Raw genomic sequence first — 15129 nt, forward strand, 5'->3', positions numbered from 1 at the left:
CAAATCGTGGAGCTCCACCGAACCGCCTTCTGATGACCTCACCCTCCGTGCCCAGCAACTAACTGTACTTCTGTCGACAGTAAATGCTCCATACACTTTGCACAAGCGTTTGTGAATTTTCCCCACAATTTCTTTCTCTGCAGTGAGAAATTGAATGACGGCACATTGCTTGTAACGTACATCACCTACAGACGCCATTTGGAAACTGTCCTCCAGCTACGCTGTCTGTCTGAAGCGACGGAAACTTAGAGCACTCACTCACGAGACTTCAAATAATACATACGTAACGTTTCGCACTCGTAGCATTGTTTACGGCTGAGAAAAAAAAAATGCGGTGCGTTACTTTCTGGGCAACCGTCGTCAAATGTGTTTAGTTATTATTAATTTTTATAGATGTGTATGGTGCATGATTAATAGATGCGGGTTCGTCTCATTTGAGTGGTAACAATTCTGAATCACCCTGCACATATATGCTCCTTAACACACTGTAAATAACATGGCGGAGATTCTTCATCCCAATATAGGACAAATTTTCTTACCTTTCCACGTGTTGTGCGAGGAAAATATAACAGTAGGCTTCTTCTTTTCGAACCACACCCTCTGCAGAGGTGGCATTTATGACCAGTCATTTATAAGACCGTTCTTTTCACTTTCTTTCTTTTTTTCGTCTCTCTCTCTCCCTATCCCTCTCCCAATGTAAGTTCAATTTCGGGCGCCTTTCGCCGTATTGGGTACGCTAAGATGACTTCCATTACATCTCCCTGTCTACAGCACTACAACGGAATCTACGTGCACACTTGGCCCAAGCTCATTAGACAGGACCTGAGTCGTGGGAACTCACGTACGATGCCTGTATTTGCGGCAACACTGGGTCTCGGTTTTGAGGCTGGGTCGTGCGTTTTTGGTGTCTCTCTCGTGTAATTTTGTGCTCTTCGTATCCTCGTCCGATTTCTGAGATTCAAGCTTTGCTTTTCCCTCACGTATCGTGATATTTTACGGAAACGTTTTCAAAATTTTCATGACAGTCTCCATTATTTTGGAGGAGAACTTAATTGCAGTTCCAGAGAAAATAGCTGTATGAGATATGATGGTTATTTTACAGTCATTCTCACATAATCATTACAGACTTATTTTGCTTATGGTAAAGGGTTGACCCTCATTTATTCTGTACGTGCCCTAATGTCTCATATCTTGTTCTCATAATCCCTACGCGAGGTGTACCATGGTGGCAGGCAGGATAGTGAGCACACAGTCCTTTTTGGATACACGTTTATATTTACCAAACGAAGTAACTCATCAAATGTGCCATAATTCTTCAAAGGCTTCCCAGTTAATTTAGCGGAGCACTTCTTTTACGCTTTTGTAATCACTATACCAGCGATCCTAGAAATACGTCTCTGAAATAGTACGATGTTTCTTGAATGTGTACTTGATATATACTTGAAACACTGGAATAGTACTCTAGAATTGAATCATGATTTGTTGAAAGGGCTTAAGTCAATTTACTCTACTTTTGAGAAAAATAAAAAAAAAATAAAAATAAAAAGCAGTTTGACATCTGGTTCAATTGTGTGAATTCAATTTAAACTACTATAAATGCTGCTAGTGTTGTTCTTCAACATATTTATTACAACACTGTTCATTTCAGAAGCAATTTAGACATATATTAATTGTTTATAGTGCATGGACGTATGTCCACTTAACAATTCATTTGTAAAAAAAAATTCCAAAAATTGTATTTGTTTTTGTTTCTCACATTGTTATTCTAAACTAAAATCATACTTTCTGATCTGAAATCATTATTTTTTTAAACTCAATAGTGGCATAAGATATTTCCCTGAATGACAGGTAAATCATTCGCCCGGAGATCTGCAAGGTGCATTCCACTGACCCCTGGTCACAGGAGAGCCCGTAAAGTCTGGTGTCAAGAACACAGTACATCTACATCTACATTTATACTCCCCAAGCCACCCAACGGTGTGTGGCGGAGGGCACTTTACGTGCCACTGTCATTACCTCCCTTTCCTGTTCCAGTCGCGTATGGTTCGCGGGAAGAACGACTGTCGGAAAGCCTCCGTGCGCGCTCTAATCTCTCTAATTTTACATTCGTGATCTCCTCGGGAGGTATAAGTAGGGGGAAGCAATATATTCGATACCTCATCCAGAAACGCACCCTCTCGAAACCTGGCGAGCAATCTACACCGCGATGCAGAGCGCCTCTCTTGCAGAGTCTGCCACTTGAGTTTATTAAGCATCTCCGTAACGCTATTACGGTTACCAAATAACCCTGTGACGAAACGCGCCGCTCTTCTTTGGTCCCAGGTTATGTTCACGGACGATTCCAGGTATAGTCTGAACAGTGATTCTCGCCGGGATTACATCTGGCGTGAACCAGGAACCAGATACCAACCCCTTAATGTCCTTGAAAGGGACCTGTATGGAGGTCGTGGTTTGATGGTGTGGGGTGGGATTATGATTGGTGCACGTACACCCCTGCATGTCTTTGACAGAGGAACTGTAACAGGTCAGGTGTATTGGGACGTCATTTTGCACCAGTATGTCCGCTTTTTCAGGGGTGCAATGGGTCCCATCTTCCGCCCAATGGATGATAACACACGGCCCCACCGAGCTGCCACCGTGGAGGAATACCTTGAAACAGAAGATATCAGGCGAATGGAGTGGCCTGCCTGTTCTCCAGACCTCAACCCCATCAAGCACGTCTGGGATGCTCTAGGTCGACGTATCGCTGCACGTCTTCAAACCCGCAGGACACTTCAGGAGCTCCGACAGGCACTGGTGCAAGAATGGGAGGCTATACCCCAGCAGCTGCTCGGCCACCTGATCCAGGGTATGCCAACCCGTTGTGCGGTCTATGTGCATGCGCATAGTGATCATATCCCATACTGATGTCGGAGTACATGCGCGGGAAACAGTGGCGTTTTGTAGCACGTGTGTCTCGGGACGGTTTTCTCAACTTCTCATCAATACTGTGGACTTACAGATCTGTGTCGTGTGTGTTCCCTGTGTGCCTATGCTATTAGCGACAGTTTTGTGTAGTGCCATGTTGTGTGGCACCAGATTCTGCAATTATCCTTAATTTATGAACATGAGTGTACGTACACTGAATCACTGGAAATATGCGTAACCAACATTAGAAATCTTTACAATGACAGACCGCTAAGACAAACTGCTAGCCGGCCGAAGTGGCCGAGCGGTTCTAAGCGCTACAGTCTGGAACCGCGCGACCGCTACGGTCGCAGGTTCGAATCCTGCCTCGGGCATGGATGTGTGTGATATGCTTAGGTTAGTTAGGTTTAAGTAGTTCTAAGTTCTAGGGGACTGATGACCTCAGAAGTTAAGTCCCACAGTGCTCAGAGGCAGCCACAAACTGCTATGAGAGGAATATTTTCTCAGGTTTTGGATGAGTAACACTTTAGGAGCATGTTATGCAGGTTTAGTAATTCTCGTCTGCAGTAGAACAAAGTTAAGGAAAAGTCTGAGAGTTACCACATTTGAGATTAGTAGACGGCCGTGTGTTGAACCTGGTGCGAGCTGCTCTGTCATGGCGACCAGCGTAAAGAGTGTTTCAAATATACTTTTACACCCATTGCAGACAGGTTCCTTAAAGCAAAAAAAGTAAAAACAAAGTCAAGTAAGCATGGGCTCTAAAATGAATACCTTAAGAGCTATGAGAACTTGTTCAACAGAAGATTTGTGTTTCAAGCAGCGAAGTTGTACAATTAGTTGCAGCTCTTAACGTATGCATTTTAGAGACCCTGTTTACTTGACTTTTTCTTTATTTGGTCCATACTATATCCTCTAAAAACATGGAAGGCAAAGAGCTCTCAGTATAAGAGATGTGTTTCACAATATCGAAGATGTGCAAGTGCTCATAGCGCTTACGGTGTGCATTTTAGAGCCCATGTATATTAGACTTCTTTCCTTGCTTTGGCATAGGAACCTGTTACTAAAGTTTGTAAAAGTATTTTTTAGACATCCTGTATATTCGCCAAGCCTCCTCATGGTGTCTGGAAGGTACTTCTTGTACGGACGGTACTTCCTGTACCACCGTCGGGTCCCCTTTTCCAGTGTTGAGGTATGAATGATTGATGGTAAGCCTCCGTACTAACTCTAATTTCTCTGATCTTCTCGTTGTGATCATTTCGCGAGACATATCTCGAAGAAAGTAACAGATTGTTCGACTCTTATCAGAGGGTACTCTCTCGTAATTTCAGTAATAAACCTCTCCGTGATGCACAATGCCTCTCTTGTAACGTCTGCCACTAGAGTTTGTTGAGCATCTCCATAATGCTCACGCGCCGGCTAAATGATTCCGTGACGAAACGCGCTGCTTTTCGTTGGATCTTGCCGATCTCTTCTATCAGCCCAACTTCGTAAGAGTGCCAGACTGATGGACCATTTAGATGGAAGAACTTCAACGCCTTCAGTAGCGGAATACGGGCAAGATGGTAGAGGCAGATAGCGGCAGGGTTGCCATCGCAAAGCAACAGCAGCTTGTGGAGAATATTGACTCTAACGCATTAACAGAACAAAACTCTGTTCAAAAAAATGGTTGAAATGGCTCTGAGCACTATGTGACTTAACTTCTGAGGTCATCAGTCGCCTAGAACTTAGAACTACTTAAACCTAACTAACCTAAGGACATCACACACACCCATGCCCGAGGCAGGATTCGAACCTGCGACCGTAGCGAACAAAACTCTATCTCCAAGTGTTCTTCAATGCTCTAACCAAACAGAACTCTTACATGCAGTGAACTCTTGCCCTTGCTCTTCTTTCTCCGGTGGTTTATTCATACTGGTTCATCCACATTACCATTTTCAGCTAATGGAGTTTGGTGTTACAGACTGGTGGCTTGTACTGTGTCTTCTTGGTGTCAAATTCATCCGCTGAAAGGTGTTGCTATCGGAAATTTTATATTTGGCTTCTGTGTATTTCTGGCTGTATGATACTTTCTTCTAGTACCGACATGTTAACTTCTAGCGGTGTCTTTGGTGCATTTATTCCACATTCCGCACTCCTTCTCCGGCGACCAACGCCTCTGGCTTCCAATTGGACGACGTATGGTTGAGGTAGGAATGCCATTTGTCGACACACACTAATGGGCTGTTTCCTGGAATATCTCTTCGTGTAGTAACAGTATGCTTTCCTTTATTATGAACATCCTTGTGAGCTGAAACTCACTCAGTGCCCCCGCCAGTATACGAAATCATATCAGATTAAAATAGAACCACCTGCATTTCAAATTACAACACTGCTATGTTCAGCAGCATACACACACTTTTCTGTTGCCAGGGAACACAGAACATATACTGTGGACATATGTAAAAAAATCTATCATTTACTAACTTCAGTGTAACAGATATGATACTTTGTATACAGAACAGACCAATAAAGCGCTCGAAGAAACATACAAAGAGCGTAAAGTAACATGGAAATACGGCACCAGCCATTGAGCATTCGCAGAACACCATCAACAAGAAAATCAGCACCCAACCACAACACGAAAGTAATCATATTCAGCAACAAAAATCACCGCCTAACACTACCGGAAAAGTTCCAAATTCAAAAAGCAGTCTCAGAAATTGTTATTCAATGTGACAAAACACCTAGAAGGCAGATAACCCACCTCCAGCCATCATAGAAACACTATCACCTAAACTAGACACACAAACACACACACACACACACACACACACATATATATATATATATATATATATATATATATATATCTCGGGGCGGTTAGTAGACCCGCAACCGAGCGCCTCCCCAGGTGGCGGATAGGGGAATGCCTCCTAGATATAGGTGGTACCGAGGAAATGAAATACTCGGGGCGGACCAAAACTACTAGTAGCGTCTGTTCCCACAGTGGGCGGCTACAAAAGGCGTCTGCTCCACATGTCAGTGGCGGCCTCAACCAACCTCCTGATCTGGAAAGTCAGGTTGTACTCGGCAGCATGCCATACATCCAACTACTAAACATCATGATGGTACAACGAGAAAAATCTCATTACCCCGGGCCCCAGTCAATAGACTGGGATTGTCGTGAGCATCGGATTCCGGGGGCTCACGGACATCATGAGAAGAATCGGAGCTTCTCAAACTCCCTCAAGACCAAACGCAAACACTACATCGGCACACTCAACGTGAACACACTGATGAAGACAGGAAAGACGAAGCAACTGACAGACACTCTCGAAAAATTTCAAATCAAAATATGTGCACTGCAAGAAACACGATTCACAGACGAAGACCATTTCAACACGGAGAATTTCAGAATATACAAAGGAAAACCATCGAGACAACTGAAAAACCTAAGGCTTTTTGGCACAGGATTTGCAGTACACAGGTCCATCACGGACAGCATAATCGACTTTTCGTCACCAAACGAAAGAATCAGCACCATCACAGTGAAATCAGCCAATAAATCCTACACAATAATCAACGCACATGCACCAACTAATGACTACAACAGGAAAAACCCGGACGAAATTGATGACTTCTGGACGACAATGGAAGAAACTATCAGAAAAATTCCTGCACATAGAGTCAAAATAATACTGGGAGACTTCAACGCCAAACTCGGAAAAGAAAAGATATACAGACATATCACAGGAAAACATACTCCACACAAGGACACCAACAAAAACGGAAAACATCTGATAGACTTTTGCAAAAGCCACGACCTCGCCATTATGTCAACAAAATTCAAGAAACCAACACGAAAACTTACCACATGGAAATTCCCCAGCGGAAAGCAAGAACTACAAATCGACCACGTAATAGTGCAGAAAGACTCACAAAAAGAAATTTTGAACATAGACACCCGTAAAGGCTACTTCGACTCAGACCACCACCTACTACAGATCAGGATTCGTCTTTTGCCCAAGAAAAAGCTCCAGAAGAACAAAATTGTTAGACCAGATCCAGAATATGTTACTTTAAACCAGACACAAATATTACACAAAATTAAAATGGAGAAAACGACAGACTGGACACAACTTTCACGAAGAATCCGAGAGGCCATGAAACTAGCACAAGCACCACGAACACGGAAACACCGTTGGTGGAACCACACATGTGACCAAGCTATTGACCAACGAATCAGTGCATGGAAAAAATTTAGTTGCCATAAATCCCAAGAGAATTGGATGAACTTCTTGAAAACACAGAAGCACTCAAGCAAAATCATTCGCAGTGAAAAACGACAGTATGACAAACGGCGACTGACAGAGATCGAATCGGACTTCATGAAGAACAATACAAGAAACTTCTACAGAACGTTCAGAGAAAATATGACTGGATATCAACCACCCAACTTGTGCTTCAGAAGACCGGATGGAACCCTAGAAACCAATACCAAAAACAATTGTGACATTCTGGCAAAGTACTTTGAAAAACTGCTCAACACGGACCCCCCCCCCCCCCCCCCCATGGAAGAAATGATGACAGAAACGAGCACATACAATCCAGATAGTGAACCTCCAACTCTAGAAGAAGTTAAAGAAATAATAAAGTCACTCAAGAATCGTAGAGCACCAGGAGAAGATGGCATCATCGCGGAAATCTGGAAGTTACAAGACCCAGAACTCACCAAAGACGTCCACAGGATCTTGGAAGACATCTGGAAGACCATGAAAATTCCTGACGACTGGAAAACTGCCCTGATACACCCACTACACAAAAAAGGTGACAAGACTAACCCGAACAACTACAGAGGAATATCCCTACTACCGGTCACATACAAGATCATCTCTAAAGCTTTACTGAACAGACTAGAATGCCAAACCGACCACTTGATTGGGGAATACCAAGCAGGCTTCCGTAAAGGGCGGTCTTGTGCGGAACAAATTTGGAACCTGAAAATGATTTTACAACACAAACAGAACCTGATCATTACCTTTGTTGACTTCAAAAAGGCGTACGACTCTATCGACCGGAAAACTCTCTTCAAAATTCTAGCAGAATACAAAGTAGACAACAAAACACGGGCTATCATAGAGCAAACTTTAACCAACACGACCTCAAAAGTAAAGTTCTGTGGGGAACTATCAGAGCCCTTCGAAATTCGCACAGGTGTCCGACAAGGCGATGGCCTCTCACCTCTCCTTTTCAATCTGGTGTTAGATAAGGTCATAAAAGAATGGGAAATATCACAACAGGGGATAACCTTAGGAAACCTACAGATTAAATGCCTGGCTTTTGCAGACGATTTGGCGATTGTCACGAAAGGTATAAAGGAAACAAAAGACGCTATTGAAAAACTGCACGAAATCGCTTCCAAAACTGGACTACAGATCTCTTACGAAAAGACACAGTTTATGAGCACAAAGAAACTCTCATCTCTGAACACAAAGTATGGCACGATTTACAAAACAGCAAACTTCAAATACCTCGGTGAAACACTACAAATGAGTGGACATAACAGAGACTCAAATGAAGAAAGAAAGACTAAACTGGACAAGGCATACAAAGTAGTGTGGAATCATTACAACAAGAAGTCTATCTCACAAAAAGCCAAATTACGCCATTACGACACGGTGGTGCTCCCCGAGGCACTATATGCAGCAGAGACCACACTAATCCGAGGGCATACACGTATCAGACAATTAGAAAAAGTAGAACGGAAAATACTTAGGAAAATATTTGGCGCAACTAACAACAATGGAATATGGATCAAGAAACCTACAGAGGAACTGTACAAACATACGGAGACAATCACAGAAAAGATTAGAAAACGCAGACTACAATTCTATGGACACCTATACAGAATGCCATCACACAGGCTGACCAAACAGATCTTTGACTGGGTAACCACTAGAAACAACAAATGGGTGGCAGAGGTAGAAAACGACCTGAACCAGCTCAACATAACAGCAGACACAATAAACGACAGAATAAAGTTCAGAAACATCATTAAGAAAAGTAAACTACATGAGATACAATGCGACAAACGAACAGGCATAAAATGGACCGAAGAACGAAAGCAAGATCACAGCCAGAAGATGAAAGAAATATGGGCAACCAAAAAGGCAATCAAGATGAAGCCGAAGACACGAAGCCGACAAGAAGCATGGACAGAGGACCGGAAACAGAAACACAGCGAGCGAATGAGGGAAGTTTGGGCAGCAAGGAAGGCAGCAAAAGGAACTGGCCATGTAGTTTAGTCCAAATGCGCTCTTTAAGGGCAAAACACCAATAATATATATATATATATATATATATATATATATATATATATATATATATACACGTAGGCCCGCATACATTCACAGAAACGGTAACACACATATTAATGTGCACTATCGAAACAAACTTAAAGTACAAGAAACAACGAGATGAGTAAAGATATGTATGCCAAAACATACAATCGAAAATATATTATTTCTAGTGTTGCGCAGTGTTTTGAAAGCCAGGCGCCTGTATATAGGAGAACACACGATTATAATGTAAGGAGCCACAAAGACGTGAGTCCTAAAAAGTAATTTTAAACTTCAGAACTGTTTGTCGTCTCGTTAAACCGATATGTAAACAAACCCATAATTGATACAGTGACTACTGAAGATGCTTTTAACTAAAACTAAACACATTTGGTGCAAATAAGACTTATTTGGTCCCATAAGATAGACATAACTCACATATTATTATAAAACTGTGTCATGAAATCACGGAGGAGGAAAGAGACCACGGAAAACCATGTATGTAGTCTGTAGGAAGCTGAGTAGGTCAGACGGCCGGTGTGGCCGAGCGGTTCTAGGCGCTTCAGTCTGGAACCGCGCTGCAGCTACGGTCGCAGGTTCGAATCCTGCCTCGGGCATGGATGTGTGTGATGTCCTTAGGTTAGTTAGGTTTAAGTAGTTCTAAGTGACTGATGACCTCAGATGTTAAGTCCCATAGTGCTCAGAGCCATTTGAACCATCTGAGTAGGTCGCAGGGTAATAATTCATTAATTGAATACAAAATGACTTTATTGATCAAAAACGACTCGCTTCGGCATATGCCATCATCAGACAACCCTGGTACTGAAGGTAACCAGTGGATTTGATAGTACATCACATTGACGTAACTAACATGAACAGACATGTTGGTTACGTTAATATCATGTAACTATCAGGTGCACTGGTTACCTCCAGTGCCAGGTTTACCTGATGATAGCATACGCCGAAACGCCTCGTAGTGTATCAATAAAGTCGTTTTGTGTTCAATTAATGACTTATTGCCGTCTTAACTACTCATCGTTCTAGACTACATACATGGTTCCTCATATTGTTGTAATAAATACAGCTGGTTGGAAAATATCATACGTTTCTGCAAATATCCATCACTTTCTTTCACGATTCTTTTCTATTACAAAGTGCAAGCAGAAATGTCTTTTAAATATGAAACTACTTTGTGTATCAGATGACATCAATCATGTAGGAACAAACGGGGGCTGTTTAAGGGTAGTCACAGTCCTATGATGGAATTTCCTGCAGAATGCCAGACAGCCTAAAACTTTATGTTCAATCGTTAATGAATATGCGGGTAGAATAGGGCGCTGAACGTCTATCATCTCTTCTGTGCAGTTATGACGCGATTACTGATCCGTCTCAGTTATGTAAATATTCAACAACCACTTCCTGTCAGTAGTTGTTAAGTTAAATGAAGGTTTTTCTCATAATGGCATATACACAAAACTTTTAAGAGCCGGTGACACGAGACAATTAGCCCACATGCTGATTCGGCACCGTACAATGGTCATGTACAGCGTGTTAACTGTATGGTGAGTGACTGACTCCCTAGAACTGAATCGGTAAATCTTAGAGTGCTTTGGTCGGTAGTCATTTGTTTTGGTTGCTGCTTTCTACTTTACTTTTTTCGTACTATTTCCTTTCCTTGTGGTAACTGTTCGTAATTGGCGCAGTCAGGGTCTTCATTAAACGTGTCAATACATAATACGATTTCAGTCTCAATTACGAACATCATTTAGGGGGTTTTTACCTCCGAGTGTGACTTCCGCTTTCGCAGAAGCTTGAAGCAGTGCGGGGTTGTTCTCCCCTCACGGCTGCTCATACCGTGGCAGTCAGTGTGGGAACCGGACTTGCTTTCTCCGCTCCCTGCAACTCCCTCTGGCACTCATCCAACTTACAATTAATACAAAGTAGTCAGTCACCTGCGCAATGGGTCTTTCATAAGTAGTCAGTTTCCAGACGGGCTATACCGTTAGTTAGTATAATCACTTTACAAAAAAGAGAGCAAGAGGTAATGCAGGCAGTTACAGGCCGACATTCTTGCTGCTAGTGTCTTAGAAGGCGCTAGAGAGGGATGAGTATAAGTGAATTGTAAAAAATCTCGGTAAACATTATTTGTTGTCTGGCTTGCAGTTTGGATCCACAAAAAGGTAGGTTAATCTTTTACACACGCACACCACGAAAGAGGAATTATTGCCTCTTATGCAAGCAGTTATTCGGTTGATACTGATTGAAAGTATTGTTGGATGATCTCCTGAGGGATATCGTGCCAAATTCTGTCCAATTGGTGCTTTAGATCGTCAAAATCCCGAGCTGTTGCAAGCCTTGTCCATAACATTCCAAACGATCTCAGTTGCGGGGAGCTCAAGCGATCTTGTTGGTTAAGGTAGGGTTTGGCAAGCACGAAGACAAGAAGTAGAAAGTCTCGTCGTCGGAGGGCGGCCATTATCTTGCTGAAATGTAAGCCCAGGATGCCGTACCATAAAGACCAACGAAACCGGTCGTAGAATACCCTCGACTTTTTTAAATTTTTTTTTATAGTGTGTAGTGTGGACTGAAGAGATCATCCTTGATGACTTTTTCTTCTAGGATGGGATGTAAGGATAAAAGGAAAACACTTTATTTATTACACATTCAGTTAGGCTTTGACACGCAATGGTTCCTGTAGCGTGCTGTCTTTGGTGATGTCTATCTCCTGTGGAGGGTGAAATGTGTCAAGGCTGTTATGTGTGACTGCTTCCTCGTGTTAGACAGATTGCCTACGGGGGGTGCAACGTTATTGACTTCGGTACTCGATACTTGTGCCATCTTGCAGGGTTTACCGTTCCTACAGATTCCAATTGTTGAACTTCGTCCCTAAGGGCATCGATCTTATCAAAAACTCGTAGAGCCTTGTCATGGACTTTCTCTTGTATAGCGGTCTCGTGAAGTGCGGTGCGGATGTCGACGTTTCTTGTCCACCATGGAGCTCCTGTGATCCATCGATAGCAAATGTTTTGCAGCGCTTGGAGTTTGTTGTAGTTGGAGACGCACGTAGTTCCCCACGAAGTGGAGCCATACAACATTGTGGGTTCCACTGTTGCCTTATACAATTGGAGTTTAGTCTTAGGGTTGAGATCCTTACTCTTCAGGAACGGAATCGATGACCTGGCCATCTTCTGGGCTGCCGTCTTCTTGTCGTCAATATGCTGCGTAAAGAGTAATTTTTTATCAAGGTAGACACCGAGATACTTCACTCCCGGCGACCATGGGATAAATTGGTCAGCTATTTGGAGTCTGTCGTTCAGAACTGGTTTCCTCCGTGTGAACAGAACGGCTGCCGTCTTCGCCGGGTTGATCGTTATCTATTTTGCAGCGCCCAGCGTTCCATTTCAGCAAGTTGCCGTTGCATCCTAGCGATTAGCTGGTCCAAGTGTCGTCCAGTTGTCAGAAAGGCCGTATCGTCCGCCCTCGACGTAGTGCTGTGCTGTAAGGGTGTTGCGAATGACGACCACTGGAAACCTGCCATGAAAAGAAATGGCACCGCACACCATCGCTCATGGTTGTCGGGGCGTGTGGCGCGTGACAGTCCAGGGCGTCACCAGATAGGTCATCGAGGCTCAGTTCGCCGGCCGCTGTGACCGAGCGGTTCTAGGCGCTTCAGTCCGGAACCGCGCTGCTGCTACGGACGGAGGTTCGAATCCTCCCTCGGACATGGATGTGTGTGATGTCCTTAGGTTAGTTAGGTTTAAGTAGTTCTAAGTCTAGGGGACTGATGACCTCATATGTTAAGTCCCATAGTGCTGAGAGCCATTTGAACCATATTTGTAATCATTTGTTTCTTTGTACATGTACATCACATCTACCGATTTCCGTCCCATTCGTATGATTCCTTCGTGGTGCGTCGTTTTTCTTTGGCTTAGAGCGCCCATCAACTGAGTTGATTTTTCTTCCGAGCCTTGAAATATTTGTGGCTGGGCACTGATTACTAATACTGCTACGTTCAGATACCGTTATTCTTCGGCATAAATAAATTACGTCTGTAGAATAACTTGTATTATATTTCTTCCAAACAATTACCGTTGTCATTTTGGACAAGTTTCTCCTACAACCAAAGACGTTCATGCGGTAGTGTGATGTATACAGTAGCAAACAAGCTCGTCTTGATGTTAACGCCCGTGTCACACATTCTTACGTTGCGAAAGAAGCAGTATATTGTTAATATACAAAGCTAACACCAGTAAGAATTGTTTACCTTTGTTAAAGCTAATATCTTTATCATAGTAGAAAATTTGACTGATTTGCCTCGTGATATTTTAGTAATGTTAGACGCAAATAGCGAAACATATTCCAGCTTAGAATTTTCTACCCTGCGTGGTCTGTCTTAGAATTTTTACATCTGTTATATATTCGTGTTTTATAATTATGGAAATAATTTCAGCAGCTCCTAATCTCTGTAGCGTTCCTTTGGCCTCATTCAGACTGACGTCGTTGTCTGGTATATTTAGCATCAAGCTTCTTCTTAGTTGGTGATCAAGTGTACACCTCTTTAGTTTCAGAATGAAATTTTCACTCTGCTACGGAGCGTGCGCTGATTTTGAAACTTCCTGGAAGATTAAAACTGTGTGCCGGACCGAGACTCGAACTCGGGACCTTTGCCTTTCGCGTGCAAGTGCTCTACCAACTGAGCTACCCAAGCAAGACTCAAGACCTGTCCTCACAAGGTCCCGAGTTCGAGTCTCGGTCCAGCACACAGTTTTCATCTGCCAAGAAGTTCCAAAATCAGCGCACACTTCTCTGCAGAGTGAAAATTTCATTCTGGAAACATCCCCCAGGCTGTGGCTAAGCCATGTCTTCGCAATATCCTTTCTTCCAGTAGTCCTAGCCTTAAACTTCCGCAGGAGAACTTCTGTGAAGTTTGGAAGATAGGAGACGAGGTACTGGCGAAAGTAAAATTGATAGGACGGGTCGTGAGTCGTGCTTGTGTAGCTCAGTTGGTAGAGCACTTGCCCGCGAAAGGCAAAGATCCCGAGTTCGAGTCTCGGTCCGCCACACAGATTTAATCTGCCAGAAAACCTCTTTAATTATATATGTTATCTGTGTGTATAATTATAGCGGTCTTAACTCATTATGTACTGTGGCATCGAACAGTTCCTCACCTTCAAGATGTTGACTACTTTATTCTTACATATCGCGATGGCATGGTTTCTTGCGAGACTTCTGGGGTACTATCACTAGATCTATGCGTGGGTTCGTAATTGCAAAAACAGGCACAACTGATATTTGTCAATTACAGTACCATCTACTAATAATGGAAAACAACGGTTTGAGTAAACCGTATGAATGTTTTACCTAGAATGCGAACATGCAATAAAATTGGGGAGTCCATTTGAAAATACGAAGTTCAAAAAAAATGGTTCAAATGGCTCTGAGCACTATGGGACTTAACAGCTGTGGTCATCAGTCCCCTAGAACTTAGAACTACTTAAACCTAACTAACCTAAGGACATCACACACATCCATGCCCGAGGCAGGATTCAAACCTGCGACCGTAGCAGCCGCGCGGTTCCGGACTGCGCGCCTAGAACCGCGAGACCACCGCGGCCGGCAATACGAAGTTAATTCCGCCCACGCAGAAGGGGTGTTTAGAAAGCGGCCAGTTGCAGCGTAGCCAGATGACTCCTTTACTACTATTAACTTTACATCTAGAACATTTTAGAACATTTTTTTGTACGTTGCGACGTTTTAGAGATATTTAGTTATCTCATCCTAGATATACACTGAAGGAAAAAATCTCAACACCAACGAGGAGTTGTGCGACATAAACGAAAGTTGCTAGACGTGTTTCTACATCTGAAAGATGATATCTCCTCTTATTTAACTCGAGTCGCATAAG

Source organism: Schistocerca americana, chromosome 5, assembly GCF_021461395.2.
Source record: "Schistocerca americana isolate TAMUIC-IGC-003095 chromosome 5, iqSchAmer2.1, whole genome shotgun sequence".
NCBI lineage: Eukaryota > Metazoa > Arthropoda > Insecta > Orthoptera > Acrididae > Schistocerca > Schistocerca americana.